Genomic DNA, 17836 nt, shown 5'->3' on the forward strand with positions numbered 1-17836 from the left:
ACTGAGAACTGTATTGCCATTCTCTAGTGGGAACCATTTAAAACAGAGGTAAAAAGCACCCATATCTAGGTATAAGATACCAGTATCTTTACAATGTATAATGGAGGAATGATAGTAAGACTAATGTGGGTTTCATTCTGGAAATCCCACCTCATAATCCCTAGGGTAGCCAATACTGCAGTCTTAAAGATCTTTTGCCCCTAATCCTCAAGATAATAAATAATAAGCCTGAATAACTTACATCTTTGTTTCATTTATTCCTTGTTTTGGCATGTGCAAATTGTCAAAACAGTACTGTAAGCCATTCCAAGAAACTATGCTGAAATCTGCCTATATAATGATTCAATGAATGGATTTTTGTAAGAAATATCCTAGAAGCTAATGTCCCCCTACTCAGCAAAAAAATAAATAAAACTGAAAATAGGCTGGGCATTTCAGCAAAACAACACTCCATGCTTGAAGAGTTTCATGGTTCCTAGACCTGACTATTATTTGTGACTATATCTCAAACATGCAGTGCACACAAGAAGACCAAAGAATATTCTGAGCTAGGAGAGTTCTGGAAGGAAGAGAGGGAAAAACATTTCAAAAGATAGTTGATGCTATCTGGCTTTAGGAAGTATTTGTAAGCTATTAATTCTGTCAAAGGAGATGTTACAAAGTACTAACTAGAAGATTCTTTTTTGGAATCTGTAAACAATAATAGAAAGAATATGCAATATTTTGCAGAAAGAACATGTTTAATAACTTTGTATCAGGTAGAGGAAGTGTCAGTTTTTATTCACTTTAGAGATTTACTGAAACCTTCACTATGATTAGGATGGCCAATTTTTACATACAACTGTCAGTGCTTTCTCAAGCCAATTCCTGTTTCTTGGTAGTTTCATGAGAGTGGTTTGCAATTACTGCTCCCATCAGCAGTTTTCAACTTTCCAGTCTAGCTTACTGGTAATCTCCAATGCCAGTGCTTAGTAGGTCTACTAAGCCTAAGTTTTTCCAAGCTCCACTGTGACCCACTGCTAGGGACTGCCACCTGCTGTGACCCTATAAATGGGAACATGCCTGATGACAGCACTTAAAATCATACACATCTTTTTTTGTAAACTTATTTATCTAATTTTCATTCATTTGCAGCAGTAGAAAATAGGCTTTTCTTCAATGCACTAATTGACTTGAGAGACTATGGGCTATCCTATAAACGGATGATTTACAAATTAGCTGTACAAAATAAAGTTCAGTAGCATGGTAACAATTCCACACTTGTCAGGATAATAACAAAAATAGTATTTTGATTAACATTGTGAGTTAATGTTCAGGCTGAAATAAGGCCCTGGAGATGTCCAATAATTATGAAAGTTCAGCCTATCATTACTGAGAGCATGAAAAGTGCAGCAGTCAGTCATCCGAAGGGTAGATATAAAGAGAAACAACCGAACATCTGATACACGAAGGACAGGGACAAAGTTAATGAGGTTTTGCTAGTGTCATCCATTATGTAAAGTTCACAAGATAATGAGAGAAGTCAAAATAGGAGGGTCATTAAAAAAAAAGCAAAGGGATGCTGATGTTGTTCAGTTGCCAAGAGTTTGGGGCTATCTGATGCTATAGCTGTGGGAGGGGGGGAAGAATAGATTTACACCTCTTTCCAAATTACAGATCTGGATGGCATTAGAAGAAGGGAGAAAACCACTGATGGTTCATTTTAAACTACACAACAAATGCAATAAGCATCCTGCACACCTGTCCAAAAGCCATAAGAATATGTTCTTTTTCCATGACTCATCAGCAGTAGATAAAAAAGATTCTTGTAAACATCATAAAGCAGAGTTTTATTTTGTTCCAAACTACTCACCGGGGAGCTGAGTGGACGGCTGCTAAAATTCTTCAACCAACAGTCTGGAAAACAACGCTAACAAACAGCGTATCTTTTTTGCCTGATGTGTCTGTTGAATACAGCCATAAGTTACAGCAGGCTGAGCATCCGTGCTTATCAGAGGTGCTTGTAATGCACGACAAGGGATAAAGCAAACAGCCAAGTACCTTCATCCATCCAAAAAAAAGCACCTGAGCATACTAAAACACCACTTGCCTAAACCAATTGCTATAATTGCATGGCTCATAAACTCAAATTTCTGAGGTGATTTTTTTTTTAAAAAAAAAAGCCTCAAAAGAGAGAAGGCAAACCATAATAAGATAGAAATTGTTCTGGAGAAATAGGTGAAAAGGAGATCATAAATCCATTGAGCATGCCACTTTCAGCATAAAAAATGGTTTTCAACACGAAGATAGGTATGCAAAGTTTTTGACTTTCATCTCCAGCCTCACAGACATAGACAATGACAAGAAATTGGGCCCTCAAACTCCTGAATATCAGAAGAGGATCAGAGTGTCTGTATGAGATCAAAAGGATCTTCCCATTCCTCTTCAATTAACAGGGTTTGTTTGTTTTTTCAATTTTTTTACCTTTCTACATAGGTAGGAGCTGCAGAAAACCTAACATTTATTTTTCCCTCTTCATAGAAGAGGATCAGCTTAGTTATCCGCAAATATTATGTAGGGAGAAAAAATGTAATGAATATAGAGAATTCTTTTTTCCTACTCTGCCCCAACTAGCTTATTTCTATCTTTGATTTACAATAGGAAAATAAAGAATGCAGTCAGATTAGCTTACACAGAAACAGATAGAAGGAAAGAAAATATAAAAAGTGGGAAAATACATGAACTCACCCGCTAAGTCCCAGTTTACAAAGCAAACCTTTTTCATCTTTATATATTCAGCACAAAGATTTAAATATGGTTCAAGGTGTCACCTAAATCAGGATTTCCCAATGTTAGTGATCCAAACATTCTTGAGATACTCCATCTTTTCCTTTCCAGTAGAGATAATGACAAGATTGGGGCAGGGGAAAGGACAACTTTAAAACATTGTTAAGCCATCCTCATTATCATCATCATGTAATTAACTAATTAAATTTGTATTCCACTAAAACATTCTGACTGTTGGCCTTCAACAAGATAACATGTAATAAAACACTTTTAATGTGAAAACAATTATGAGAAAACATCTGTAATTTTAAAAAAAAGTAATTGAATTTGGCCTACAATCCTAATACTAGTAAAACCCCACAACTCATAAAATCAAAATAACAACAATAAAATGTATATCTACACCCAAGCACATACACACATATACAGTCAACTCAAGACAACTCACACAAGAAGCCATCAAGTACAGCAAATACCAAGGTGATGTACTGTCCCTATTACTGTTCTGCATAGGCTTGAAGCCTCTCCATCAGATAATCACAAGTACTGAATATGGACAGAAGTTCAAGAATGGAACTATCATCGGTTACCTCCTCTACCTTGGTGACCTCAAGCTGTATTCTAAGAGTGAACGAGACATTGACTCGCTGATCCACCTGACACAGATCTACAGTGAAGATATTGGGGTGTCATTCAGACAGACGTGTGGCCAGATGATCAAATGAGGGAAGATAATTAAAACTGAAAGTAATTAGAACAACCAGTGGGCAACATAGCAGACATACAGACCAGTTGCAAGTACCTTAGTATCCCCCTTAGTCATATGGTAACCCGAATGAGGAAACAAGGAAGACAGCAACATTCAAGTGCTACCAAAGGATAATACAGCCACTTGAAGAGCCACTTCAAGAACCTGGAGACTAAAACATATGAAGAACGGCTGCAGGACTTGGGTTTGGCTAGTCTAAAGAAAATAAGAAATAGGGGAGACACGATAACAGTATTCTAGTATTTGAGGGGCTGCCACAAAGAAGAGGGAGTCACATTATTCACCAAAGCACCAGAGGGCAGGACAAGAAACAATGGTTCTAAATTGGTCAAAGAGAGAAGCAACCTGGAATTAAGGAGAAACTTCCTGACAGTAAGGACCAGGGCTTTTTTTGTCATAGAATGCCCAGAATGGAGTTCCGGCACCTTTTTTGGATGGAACCTTGTAGGGTAGGCAAGGCGACTCCTGGGAGGATCCATAGCACAACAAGAAGTAAAGAGCACCAGGAGAAGAAGAGACTCTAAAAATATTTTATGGTAAAAACCAACATGACAAATACTGGTTAAACCAACAATCAACCAATGGAACAGCTTGCCTCCAGAAATCGTGGGCACTCCATCACTGGAGATTTTTAAGAAGAGGCTAGACAATCACTTGTCTGAGATGGTATAGGGGCTGGACTAGAAGACCTCCAAAGTCCCTTCCAGCTCTATTCTATTCTATTCTATTCTATTCTATTCTATTCTATTCTATTCTATTCTATTCTATTCTATTCTGGGGGGGTGGAGGGAGGAGAGAGGTATCAGTACGGTCAGTGGGAGAGGCAGATATGGCGGGAGCAGAGGACCATATCAGGTTAGGGGAGCACGCACACGCTATTTACAAACTTGTGGGTGCTCCGGTCCTCAGGTCTCTACTCGGCTTCCAGGAGACCTAGATCCCCCGGCCCGGGACCATCGGCTGTTGTTATGCAACGCCAGGTCCGTGGTAAATAAGGCCCCCCTCATACAAGATCTTATTTTAGAGGGGGTTGCGGACCTGGCGGGTATTACTGAGACCTGGTTGGGCGTAGAAGGAGGAGCACCTCTTGTAGACATCTGCCCACCAGGTTTTCAGGCATTTCATCAGCCGAGGACCCGGGGTAGGGGCGGGGGGGTAGCGGTCATTATAAGGGAGGGCCTTTGTCCTAGGGAGACCACTGTGCCTCAGATAGACGGCGTGGAGTCCCTCNAAGGTATTTGCTGCTTCTTCAACTCTTGAGTCAGAAATGCAAACTCCTTTCTTTTTTAAAAAATCTTTGAAGGTATTTCTTTCAAAAGTATAATATCCTGAGCAGCAATCTGAAACTTCTGCTGGTAAAAGGCCTGTATAATTTCATTTCTACGTGTTTTTCTGGAAAAATAAACAACAACATCTCTAGGCTGTTTTCTCTGACGTGCAACCCATGAATTGACTCTAAATATTTTTTCAATCTCTCCATAGATAATTTCAGGGTCGCAGTCTAAAGCCAAAGCCAGGGCAGCTGTTACCTCTTCTCTCAGTTTCTCCTGTGCATTTTCCTGAAGGCCTCTGATTCTTATTGCATGTTCCATTTCTCTAAATTGTGCCATTACAATATCACTTTGAACAATCTCTATAGTTTCTTCTACTTTTTCCATTCTCTCCTTCACCCCTTCCATTTTTTCTCCTACTTCCTCCACCCGGTTCTCTATACAATCCATATGAAAAGCAAAGCCCTGAAAGATTTGAGACATATTCTCACATAGTTCATCATTCTTTTTAGCAAGCAGCTCTTCTGTCTCCACTCTTACTTGCTGTACAATTTGTTTAGACATCTGCATCTGCATCTGCATCAAAGAGTCCTATAAGTCCTTTAAAGTAATATAAGGTGGTGAAGAGGGTGGAGGAGTTTTAGCTCTCTGTTGCGTAGCCTGTACTGCTGGAGAGGAAACAGCTGACTTAAGTGCTGGAGGGGCTACACCTCATTTAGAAGCCATTCTGAAGCTTAAAAAAGGTTTTGATATACAGTCCCAAACAGTTAAAAGTCAAACAAATTTTCCTTTAATTTTTCTTGATTTTTTGGAGATTTTTTCTTAATTTTTGAAATTTTTTTACAGTTTTAACAATGTAGCCATCCACAACCGGAAGGAAAGTAAAAGTGTCTCTTTAGCACAAAGAAGCGGCAAACCGCAGCCATTTTTTTTTCTCCAAAAAGTAACTTTCAATTTTCAATCCTTGAGAAGAGTGCTTTAAAGTCTGAGTCCAAGTTTTAAGTTCTTTATAAAAGATCCAGACTTCCTAGTTAGCTCCGTCTGTGAAAAATACTCACAATTTAATTCGGGAAAAATCAGAAGTGGAGACGGCGTCTGGCTTCGCTTGCAGCGAAGACGTCCCGATCTGCGGAGAAGCTCTGAGCTCCGGAGGAGTTCTCACCTTCACCTCGCTGGGAACACCCAGGGAGGCTAGGGAACTCGACTCCTACTCACGAGCAAGCTCTCCTTCTCTCCTTTGCCCAGAGAGAAGTTTCAAATCGCCAAACAGCTGATAAACGCTGTTTCGGCTACTGCCACTATCTTGATGTCTTACTACTCTGAACCTCAAGTACTAACCATGTTGTGTTTGTTTTAGCCCCACTGTTCCCACTGGCACTCCATTATTTTTCAGAAAGAGAGAAAGAGAGAGAGAGAGAAATGGACTAATTTCAGCTCTGTAATGATGACAATTCAGATAACTAAAAGCCATTATTCTACATGCAACCTGGACTGTTAGTGAATAATCTTGATCTTCTTCACCAGACCATATCAAATATATCACCGATATGATATCAGAGCTTCACACTGTGCTGAAAAGTGCTTACTTCTGAGCAGGTGTTTGTTTAGCAATTCTACTCCTCCTTTTGCTTAGACACAAACCACTTTGGCTTCTATTACTTAGAGTGAGAACTGATTCATCAGCAGTAAATGGAGAATTCTCCACATTGTGAGGGAGCAGACATCATTTCCTTTACCATAGAAGCCATCTTTTCCTTTAGAGGAGCAGCAGGCATCCACTTTAACTGTGGATGGTAGGTCAGCCACAGCTACACTCTGACAGCCCAAAGGAGCCATACAGTAGTATCTCAAAATGCCCACTAGCATTTTTATGCTACACACAGGGATCACCAAGGAAGACAATGGCTACATGTTTTGGAGATGCATTCTTATCCTTAATGGTGAGGATGCAATGATCCTCTTGGCCCAGTTTAGGTTGACAGAAGCAATGTTCTCTTCACTGAGAACTGTATTGCCATTCTCTAGTGGGAACCATTTAAAACAGAGGTAAAAAGCACCCATATCTAGGTATAAGATACCAGTATCTTTACAATGTATAATGGAGGAATGATAGTAAGACTAATGTGGGTTTCATTCTGGAAATCCCACCTCATAATCCCTAGGGTAGCCAACACTGCAGTCTTAAAGATCTTTTGCCCCTAATCCTCAAGATAATAAATAATAAGCCTGAATAACTTACATCTTTGTTTCATTTATTCCTTGACTTGGCATGGGCAAATTGTCAAAACAGTACTGTAAGCCATTCCAAGAAACTATGCTGAAATCTGCCTATATAATGATTCAATGAATGGATTTTTGTAAGAAATATCCTAGAAGCTAATGTCCCCCTACTCAGCAAAAAAATAAATAAAACTGAAAATAGGCTGGGTATTTCAGCAAAACAACACTCCATGCTTGAAGAGCTTCATGGTTCCTAGACCTGACTATTATTTGTGACTATATCTCAAACATGCAGTGTACACAAGAAGACCAAAGAATATTCTGAGCTAGGAGAGTTCTGTAAGGAAGAGAGGGAAAAACATTTCAAAAGATAGTTGATGCTATCTGGCTTTAGGAAGTATTTGTAAGCTATTAATTCTGTCAAAGGAGATGTTACAAAGTACTAACTAGAAGATTCTTTTTTCTTTTTTGGAATCTGTAAACAATAATAGAAAGAATATGCAATATTTTGCCGAAAGAACATGTTTAATAACTTTGTATCAGGTAGAGGAAGTGTCAGTTTTTATTCACTTTAGAGATTTACTGAAACCTTCACTATGATTAGGATGGCCAACTTTTACATACAACTGTCAGTGCTTTCTCAAGCCAATTCCTGTTTCTTGGTAGTTTCATGAGAGTGGTTTGCAATTACTGCTTCCATCAGCAGTTTTCAACTTTCCAGTCTAGCTTACTGGTAATCTCCAATGCCAGTGTTTAGTAGGTCTACTAAGCCTAAGTTTTTCCAAGCTCCACTGTGACCCACTGCTAGGGACTGCCACCTGCTGTGACCCTATAAATGGGAACATGCCTGATGACAGCACTTAAAATCATACACATCTTTTTTGTAAACTTATTTATCTAATTTTCATTCATTTGCAGCAGTAGAAAATAGGCTTTTCTTCAATGCACTAATTGACTTGAGAGACTGTGGGCTATCCTATAAATGGATGATTTACAAATTAGCTGTACAAAATAAAGTTCAGTAGCATGGTAACAATTCCAGACTTGTCAGGATAATAACAAAAATAGTATTTTGATTAACATTGTGAGTTAATGTTCAGGCTGAAATAAGGCCCTGGAGATGTCCAATAATTATGAAAGTTCAGCCTATCATTATTGAGAGCATGAAAAGTGCAGCAGTCAGTTATCCGAAGGGTAGATATAAAGAGAAACAACCGAACATCTGATACACGAAGGACAGGGACAAAGTTAATGAGGTTTTGCTGGTGTCATCCATTATGTAAAGTTCACAAGATAATGAGAGAAGTCAAAATAGGAGGGTCATTAAAAAAAAAGCAAAGGGATGCTGATGTTGTTCAGTTGCCAAGAGTTTGGGGCTATCTGATGCTATAGCTGTGGGGGGGGGGGGAATAGATTTAAACCTCTTTCCAAATTACAGATCTGGATGGCATTAGAAGAAGGAAGAAAACCACTGATGGTTCATTTTAAACTACACAACAAATGCAATAAGCATCCTGCACACCTGTCCAAAAGCCATAAGAATATGTTCTTTTTCCATGACTCATCAGCAGTAGATAAAAAAGATTCTTGTAAACATCATAAAGCAGAGTTTTATTTTGTTCCAAACTACTCACCGGGGAGCTGAGTGGACGGCTGCTAAAATTCTTCAACCAACAGTCTGGAAAACAACGCTAAAAAACAGCATATCTTTTTTGCCTGATGTGTCTGTTGAATACAGCCATAAGTTACAGCAGGCTGAGCATCCGTGCTTATCAGAGGTGCTTGTAATGCACGACAAGGGATAAAGCAAACAGCCAAGTACCTTCATCCATCCCAAAAAAGTACCTGAGCATACTAAAACACCACTTGCCTAAACCAATTGCTATAATTGCATGGCTCATAAACTCAAATTTCTGAGGTGATTTTTTTTTTAAAAAAAACCTCAAAAGAGAGAAGGCAAACCATAATAAGATAGAAATTGTTCTGGAGAAATAGGTGAAAAGGAGATCATAAATCCATTGAGCATGCCACTTTCAGCATAAAAAATGGTTTTCAATACGAAGATAGGTATGCAAAGTTTTTGACTTTCATCATCTCCACCCTCACAAACATGGACGATGACAAGAAATTGGGCCCTCAAACTCCTGAATATCAGAAGAGAATCAGAGTGTCTGTATGAGATCAAAAGGATCTTCCCATTCCTCTTCAATTAACAGGGTTTGTTTGTTTTTTCAATTTTTTTACCTTTCTACATAGGTAGGAGCTGCAGAAAACCTAACATTTATTTTTCCCTCTTCATAGAAGAGGATCAGCTTAGTTATCCGCAAATATTATGTAGGGAGAAAAAATGTAATGAATATAGAGAATTCTTTTTTCCTACTCTGCCCCAACTAGCTTATTTCTATCTTTGATTTACAATAGGAAAATAAAGAATGCAGTCAGATTAGCTTACACAGAAACAGATAGAAGGAAAGAAAATATAAAAAGTGGGAAAATACATGAACTCACCCACTAAGTCCCAGTTTACAAAGCAAACCTTTTTCATCTTTATATATTCAGCACAAAGATTTAAATATGGTTCAAGGTGTCACCTAAATCAGGATTTCCCAATGTTAGTGATCCAAACATTCTTGAGATACTCCATCTTTTCCTTTCCAGTAGAGATAATGACAAGATTGGGGCAGGGGAAAGGACAACTTTAAAACATTGTTAAGCCATCCTCATTATCATCATCATCTAATTAACTAATTAAATTTGTATTCCACTAAAACATTCTGACTGTTGGCCTTCAACAAGATAACATGTAATAAAACACTTTTAATGTGAAAACAATTATGAGAAAACATCTGTAATTTTAAAAAAAAGTAATTGAATTTGGCCTACAATCCTAATACTAGTAAAACCCCACAACTCATAAAATCAAAATAACAACAATAAAATGTATATCTACACCCAAGCACATACACACATATACAGTCAACTCAAGACAACTCACACAAGAAGCCATCAAGTACAGCAAATACCAAGGTGATGTACTGTCCCTATTACTGTTCTGCATAGGCTTGAAGCCTCTCCATCAGATAATCACAAGTACTGAATATGGATAGAAGTTCAAGAATGGAACTATCATCAGTTACCTCCTCTACCTTGGTGACCTCAAGCTGTATTCTAAGAGTGAACGAGACATTGACTCGCTGATCCACCTGACACAGATCTACAGTGAAGATATTGGGGTGTCATTCAGACAGACGTGTGGCCAGATGATCAAATGAGGGAAGATAATTAAAACTGAAAGTAATTAGAACAACCAGTGGGCAACATAGCAGACATACAGACCAGTTGCAAGTACCTTAGTATCCCCCTTAGTCATATGGTAACCCGAATGAGGAAACAAGGAAGACAGCAACATTCAAGTGCTACCAAAGGATAATACAGCCACTTGAAGAGCCACTTCAAGAACCTGGAGACTAAAACATATGAAGAACGGCTGCAGGACTTGGGTTTGGCTAGTCTAAAGAAAATAAGAAATAGGGGAGACACGTTAACAGTATTCCAGTATTTGAGGGGCTGCCACAAAGAAGAGGGAGTCACATTATTCACCAAAGCACCAGAGGGCAGGACAAGAAACAATGGTTCTAAATTGGTCAAAGAGAGAAGCAACCTGGAATTAAGGAGAAACTTCCTGACAGTAAGGACCAGGGCTTTAGCACCAGGAGAAGAAGAGACTCTAAAAATATTTTATGGTAAAAACCAACATGACAAATACTGGTTAAACCAACAATCAACCAATGGAACAGCTTGCCTCCAGAAATCGTGGGCACTCCATCACTGGAGATTTTTAAGAAGAGGCTAGACAATCACTTGTCTGAGATGGTATAGGGGCTGGACTAGAAGACCTCCAAAGTCCCTTCCAGCTCTATTCTATTCTATTCTATTCTATTCTATTCTATTCTATTCTATTGGAAGGACAAGATCCATGCAAACAACATGTACACCTGCCATTTACCAGATACTCTGCCAGTATAGTATGCTGGCCAAAGAAGGACATGGAAGCCCCTCACAATTATTGTCTTTGTTTTGAAGAAACGAAGCACAGATTGGGAAGCAGGGAGTGTCTGTTAGCTCAAAGCAAGAAAGAAACAAGAGGGTCACCTGCTCCCTCTGTTGATGGAACCATTCAGATTTATGGGGAGCTATACAAATGATCATGAAAATGCAATGGGATAGTGAATTTGCCCCGCCCTTCCTTTCCTATGATTTGAATGTTTTGAATGGGAGGTTGCCCTAAGAAATTACAAGTACTTAAGGGTCTGCACAATAGCAAGACATTACAATGGGGTGACAAATCAGTAGCCAAGAACAAAACAGTGGAGATAAAGAGAAGGTTTTGCCCATATTCATCAAGAAAGAAAAGTAAAGTGACAAGAAAAATAGGAGCACAATCAGCTAATATTGCTCACATCATAGAATGACTTACTTCCAAGTACAACCTGAGTAAGGTGTATCTAACATATTTAATAGGGCCCATATGAAAAAAGATTCATTTTTTTAATTGAATCTTAAAAGTGGCTAATCCTGCATCTGATCTACAAGTAGTTGACCCTTATCCTCTTTAGCACTGATACATCCCTCCACAGTTTAGAAGAAATGTCTTTGCTGCACTTAATGCACACATGAGCATCCCAGTCTTATATACCTTATCAGCAGGCTCACTCCCAAATTTGTCACTGTGAAGATAGCAATACTTAGCATTTCAAGAGCTTAAAAGCACTTTACAAACAATGGTGTTGGTGGAGTGCTTGAATTACTTGAAATGTGCTGTTATCCATTTGTTGGAGTAATCTTTTAAAAGACCCTGTAAAGAAGACTAGTATTATTCTTCCTCTTGGGCATTGATAATGATGTTTACCTAGTGAATTGTACACTACAGTGGCTTTTCCTTTCTTCCCCCTCTTGCTTTCATCATCCCTGACATGTAAATGTTGGCTACAACGCCCAAGATTTGATTATTTCCTTAAGACTCTTGCCAAAGTTTATTTCTATTTTTGAAGGGGCTTTGGACACAAACTATAAGTGTTATGCAGCCATTCAACAGAGGTCCTAGTTAACCCCATAAAACAACATGGTTACATTCACTCAACTCCTTTTGCCATAGTTTTATGCTAATGTAATGTCATTTTATACAACAAATCATATGTTTTATGCCAATGTCTAGGCAATAATATTAGCAGCTATTAATATATGTGAAATCATTGGCAAATAGATATTATTTACATTTTAATTCATTTTGGGAAAGTGGTTTAGCGATAGAATTATTCACAGTACTAATCAGTATCAATATATTGCCTTTTATTTGAAATCAGGCAATCTGTTTATTCCTGCAAAGCCACCACCAAAATTAAATTAGGCAGAAAAGGATCCACCATAAAGGTTAAGCAGAATCCCCAGCATCCCTCATCAATGATGTTACTAACTCAAACTCCCAGAAATTGCACCAAACTGAAAAGGCCCTGGTTCCCTATATTTGAGATAAATAATGATAAATAATGAGTTGCTATATTTCCATTAATAATTGCAATTCATTCAAAAGTGTACACATATTCATTTCATGAAATTGACTTAGAGTGAGGGGATTGATCAATAGATCTGCAACATAGGACATACCAGCATACTATAGGTGATACTACCAAGCATGAGATATTTGATGTTATTGTATCAGGAATCCTCACAAGGTATGTCAAAGAGGGAAACAGCACAAAATTTGAGGTTTTGGATGTAAAAGTAACTCCAAATTAACACTGGCTTTGGCAAAAGTTTTGAGGAGATGCCAAATTGCATGGCCATAATTCATAGACCATTGTCCATTGTCCAGTTGTGTGGTAAAGTTATCATCTTACTGTTCACATAATTAAGAAGTATGGATCATGACCCTTTTATGTGATTTACTTATTTTATTTATGCCTTTCTAATGCTGATATTCTGACGTTCTGCTTTGGGCTATTAAGGATAATTAAAATTGACTATAAAACACATTAATGTAATATAACAGATTCATAACAGTGAAGTCTTCCCAGATAATTGGATTTGGGACTTATCCTGTGGCTTATTTAGCATAGTGGCTAATTTGGCTCTACAGAGGATACTGACAATGTTCTCACAAGAGAGGTTCATGAGTTTGGATAATGAACTAGAAACAGAGCCTGAGGACAACCTAGATTGAAAAAAAAAATATGTTGTTTGTGACTTTGAGCGCCTAGCTATTTCTTTAAAAAAAAACCTAAAATGCTTCTCTTTGTGCTTTATTGACATTTAGTTTTAGATTCTGCTTTCATCCCATTGTTGCTCAGGGCCATGAGTCACATTGTGAGGTAGAGAAAAGGTGCTGTCCTTAAACTTCCAAAATGATCCAAGTAACAAGAAATAATAGGTTAAATTTTAAAATGTTAAGGGGGAAAAAACCAGAAAACATTAACACTGAAATAAAGATAAAGTAAAAAATGGAACATTGAAGGGAAGTCAAAGTATAAGAAAAAAGAGATAGATTTTGCTGTAGTGGTTAAGGGATAGGGATCTACAACAACTTGCCACAGTCAACTTGCTACAGCTACAGCTAATTCACTACGGACAACTCGCCATGGCCAACTCACCGGAGGACAACTCACCAGGGGACAAGAGTTACACTAATATCAAAAAAATGGTGGAATAGAATCATGAAAGAAAGGATGCCAAAAGAGGGACGAAATGAAATGTGAATGATAAAAATTATTTTATATAATTAAATTAAATTGTTGAATTGTCCTGCAGCACATTGTCCCGTGGCAAGTTGACCATGGTGAGTTGTTCCGCAGTGAGTTGGCTATGGCGAATTGGCCACGGTGAATTGACTGTGGCGAGTTGACCATGGCAAATTGGCTGTGGCAAGTTGTCCCATTGCGTTAGGATAGAAACCGGGAAACTGTGAATTTTAGTCCCCTCTTAAGCACAAAGCCAAGCTAAGTGACCTTGGGTCTGTCACTTTGTCTTACCCTAGGAAGGATGCAGTGGCAAACCATTTCTGAAAAACCTACCCAAGAAAACAGAAGGGACTTGTCCAGGCAGTCTTTAAGAATCAGAGATGATTGAACGGAAGGAAAAAAATGAAACAAACATAAGAACATCAGTAGTGGATTTTCAAAGGCTCTTTTAATCCAGCATTATCTCCTATAGTTGTCAACCAGATACTTCTAAAAAGCAAAGTAGTAGGACTAAAGTAATCATTCTTTTCTGATACTGTATCTCCCCAGACATAAAGTTTCTGAACCTGAAGCTTCTATATAACCATCATGGCAGACCTCTCCATCATAGAACAGCAGTGATTTAACAGCAATTTACTCCCTGATGAAAACCAAGTCAGAAGCTAGAAAAAATAGACCTAAAGACAGTAGTCCTGATCTGCTATCACTCCACAAGGAATGTGATTTGTTTTGTCATGATATATAGCCATTGAGCATCTGTTTCTCTAGCCTTAGCCAGGACATTCAGAAATTTTGCTCCATCACACCTAAAGTAACGCCAAGTTTCACAATTCTAGAAAAAGCCTCTTGGACCGCAACTGCATCCCTTTAGCATCTGGTAGTAGCACTCTTTTTCACAGGTAGAGATGCCATTTTAGTAGGAAAGCAAGAACAGCTCCATTAGTAGAAGCAGTTAAGAAAGTTTAGATATTGAAGTGTGATAATGTGAAGGGTTCCATGCTGGAATAAATGAAGAGTTAAGGCTAGAGGAAAGGCCATCTGCTTGCCCAAGGCAGCATCAGGAGTAATGACTCACTGCTACACCGTGATTCATTGCTAAAGTAGCTTCATGTAGACAGAGGCTAAGGACTTCTGTTGAGTTTATATTAAAATAAGCAGGGTAATTGTTATCCAGGAAATAGGTCTGTTTTTCTAGGAAGCCACGGGACATCCTGAGTTCTATTATATGAATGGGCTGTTTACATTGTAGCTTCACAGTCCTAGCGATCTGTCTTTTAACTTCAAGAAGTCCTCTGCAAGTGATCAGTTCAGAGAGGGGGGGGAGGGAGGGAGGGAGGGAGGGAGACCCCTTGCTCTCCAACTCTAACCCTATTCATTCTTTCATTACATTTATATAGCTGCCCGTCATATAATAATGAAGTCTGGCTGGCTCTCAATCAACTATTGTGTACGTAACTCTACAACATTGCACCATACTCTGAAAGAATATACACAACACAGACAACTGGTAACCCACTTCTGTTGCCTTATAACACTGACTTGTTTGTTGTTGCTATTGCTCTTATTATTCTCTGTCCCATACCTATTAGGTCCCTAGATTGCAACCTCTCAATATGGTAGGGAATGCATACAGGGCATATTTTCAGGAATTATTGTTTTGCTTTTAACAGCAGCTCCATTTTGGGACACATGATGGGAAAAAAGATGGATGGGGATGTGGTCCAAGGAATTAGCAGCATGTTAAGCCCTGCCTAAGTGCTTAAGGATGCATGCAGCAGGGAAGGAGGGGGGGTTGTTCTGAATTTTTTTTTAATCTATAATTCCTGGCTGGATCTGACCCACAAGCAGTCCTCAACTTACAACCACCATTGAGCCCAAAATTTTGGTTGCTAAGCAGGACATTGGTTAAATGAGTTTTGCCCCATTTTATGACCTTTCTTGCCACAGTTGTTAAGTGAATCACTGCTGTTGTGTAATTACAAACACAGTTATTAAGTGAATCTGGCTTTCCTATTCCCTTTACTTGTCAGAAGGTCGCAAAAGGTGATCACATGACCCCGGCACATTGCAACTTTCATAAATATGAGTCAGTTGCCAAGTGTCTGAATTTTGATCACATGACCATGAGGATGCTGCAACAGTCATAAGTGTGAAAAATGGTCATAAGTCACTTTTTTCAGTGCTATTGTAACTTTGAACAGTCACTAAATGAATTAAGTTGAGGAATACCTGCATTTTCAAACTCAGTTTTTCCATTTTCTGGCTTCTCTCCCTCCACAATTTGGTCCTCTGTGCTGCTCAATTTGCAGAGAGCTATCCTGTTGGAAGACAGATGGTCAGCCAGACAAGAGTACGGAAACCTTTTACATAATTTCTTTCCAACATGTCTTTGGGCCAGAAAGAATAAAAAAGCTGATTGCCTCAGCCTGTAACGGCACATACCACCTGTAAGTCTGGATCACTGAAATGGAGCCAATGGATTTCTTAAATCAAAAGCTACAGGGAACATATATACTGAAATATTGTTTCCCATCCTGCACTTAGAGCTTGATTGCGACGTGTAAATTTATTTATTTTATTCATTCAGGATATTTATATGACTACTCAACTCAAACAGCATGACACTGGATGATATACAGAATGATTAAACAGAAATACAAAAGAAAAATAACACATTAACTCTAAAGCAAACCAAGCCAATTAAGTGACAATCAGGATGAAAATATATAACCTACCAAATGGAAACTATTATTCTGATCAAAGCACCTAGGGAAAATGCTCAATCTTAACTGCCTTTCCCAAAGCCTGCCAGATTGAGGCTAACCAAGCTTCAGGAGAAAGGAGAAAGAAATTGTTCTAAAATGCAGGGGCTGCCACTGAGAGACACCTCAGAGGTCCCACAAGGTGAAATTGTTTCAGAGAAGGACCTGGGGTATGTCCATGTTGGCGCACATGGAAGAGCAGATCCTCCTAGAAGAAGATTATCCTGCAAATAACCCAATCCCATGGTATTTAGGGTTTTATACATGGTAAAATGATCATGGTGGGCAAAAAAACAGTGGCTTCCACACTGACATTATGTTGAGAAGCTGACAAGAACCATCAGAAATCATTCCTGCTGCTCCTTCACTGACCTGTAGAACTGCCTGTCACTTTGCTGGAATAAGGGGAAACAAAGGGAGCTGAGGCCTGCAAGAAAAACTACGCCCCCACTCCCCATCCCAACATATTTCTGAGGATCCCTTTTCTCCAGGGAGGAAGAGGGCTCACCTATTGATTGCCAGCAGCCTCCAGTCAGCCTTGCTTGCCAGCAGGCATCCAAGTCGCTTTCCTTGCCACCCACCTCCATTAAGAGATTTCAAATTTCAACTTTGGTTCCAAAGCAGTCAATCACCACTCACTCCTTGGGCCTTGCCACCAGCCAACTGGGAGAGCTCAGAAGGAGGCAGGAAAAGGGGCAGGGATCCACTCCTCCATTCTTCCCTCATGCTACGGAATCTATAGGTTTCTGAGAAACATAGTTGGAAGGTGTGGTGGTGCTGAAGTGGTCGCAACTTTGCCAAATTTCAATCCCACAGGACTCACGGGTCCCAAATTTTCTATGCATCCTTTAAGTTATCCCATTTGAAGTATGTTTATTCAAAAATTGTTACCCTACAATGCACTCTTTTGCCCAATTGAAAGTTACAAAGTATAAAACAGACCCAAGAATTTTAGTACAGGTAATCAATTTACAATCATTTGCTTAGTGACCAAGCAAATGAAAGCAGGCCCATCATAGTTTGTACTGCTACCAAAATGCTGAGAAAGGAAAGCCATTGTTCCCTGTAGAGGATTTTTTATTTTTCCTGTTGTTCAATTGTGTCCAATTCTCAGAAGCTGATGAACAAATCCCTTCAGTTTTCTTGAAAAGGTTTTTCAGAAGAGGTTTCGCCATTGCTTCCTTCCTAGGGCTGAGAGAGAGTGACTGGCTCAAGATTACTGAATTGGCTTTATGCATAAAGGAGAGACTAGAATTTACAGTCTCCTGATTTCTAGCCTTAACAGTACACCATACTGGCTCTCTAGATGTCCAA

Source organism: Protobothrops mucrosquamatus, unplaced genomic scaffold (assembly GCF_001527695.2).
Source record: "Protobothrops mucrosquamatus isolate PMUCROS unplaced genomic scaffold, P.Mucros_1.0 scaffold461, whole genome shotgun sequence".
NCBI lineage: Eukaryota > Metazoa > Chordata > Lepidosauria > Squamata > Viperidae > Protobothrops > Protobothrops mucrosquamatus.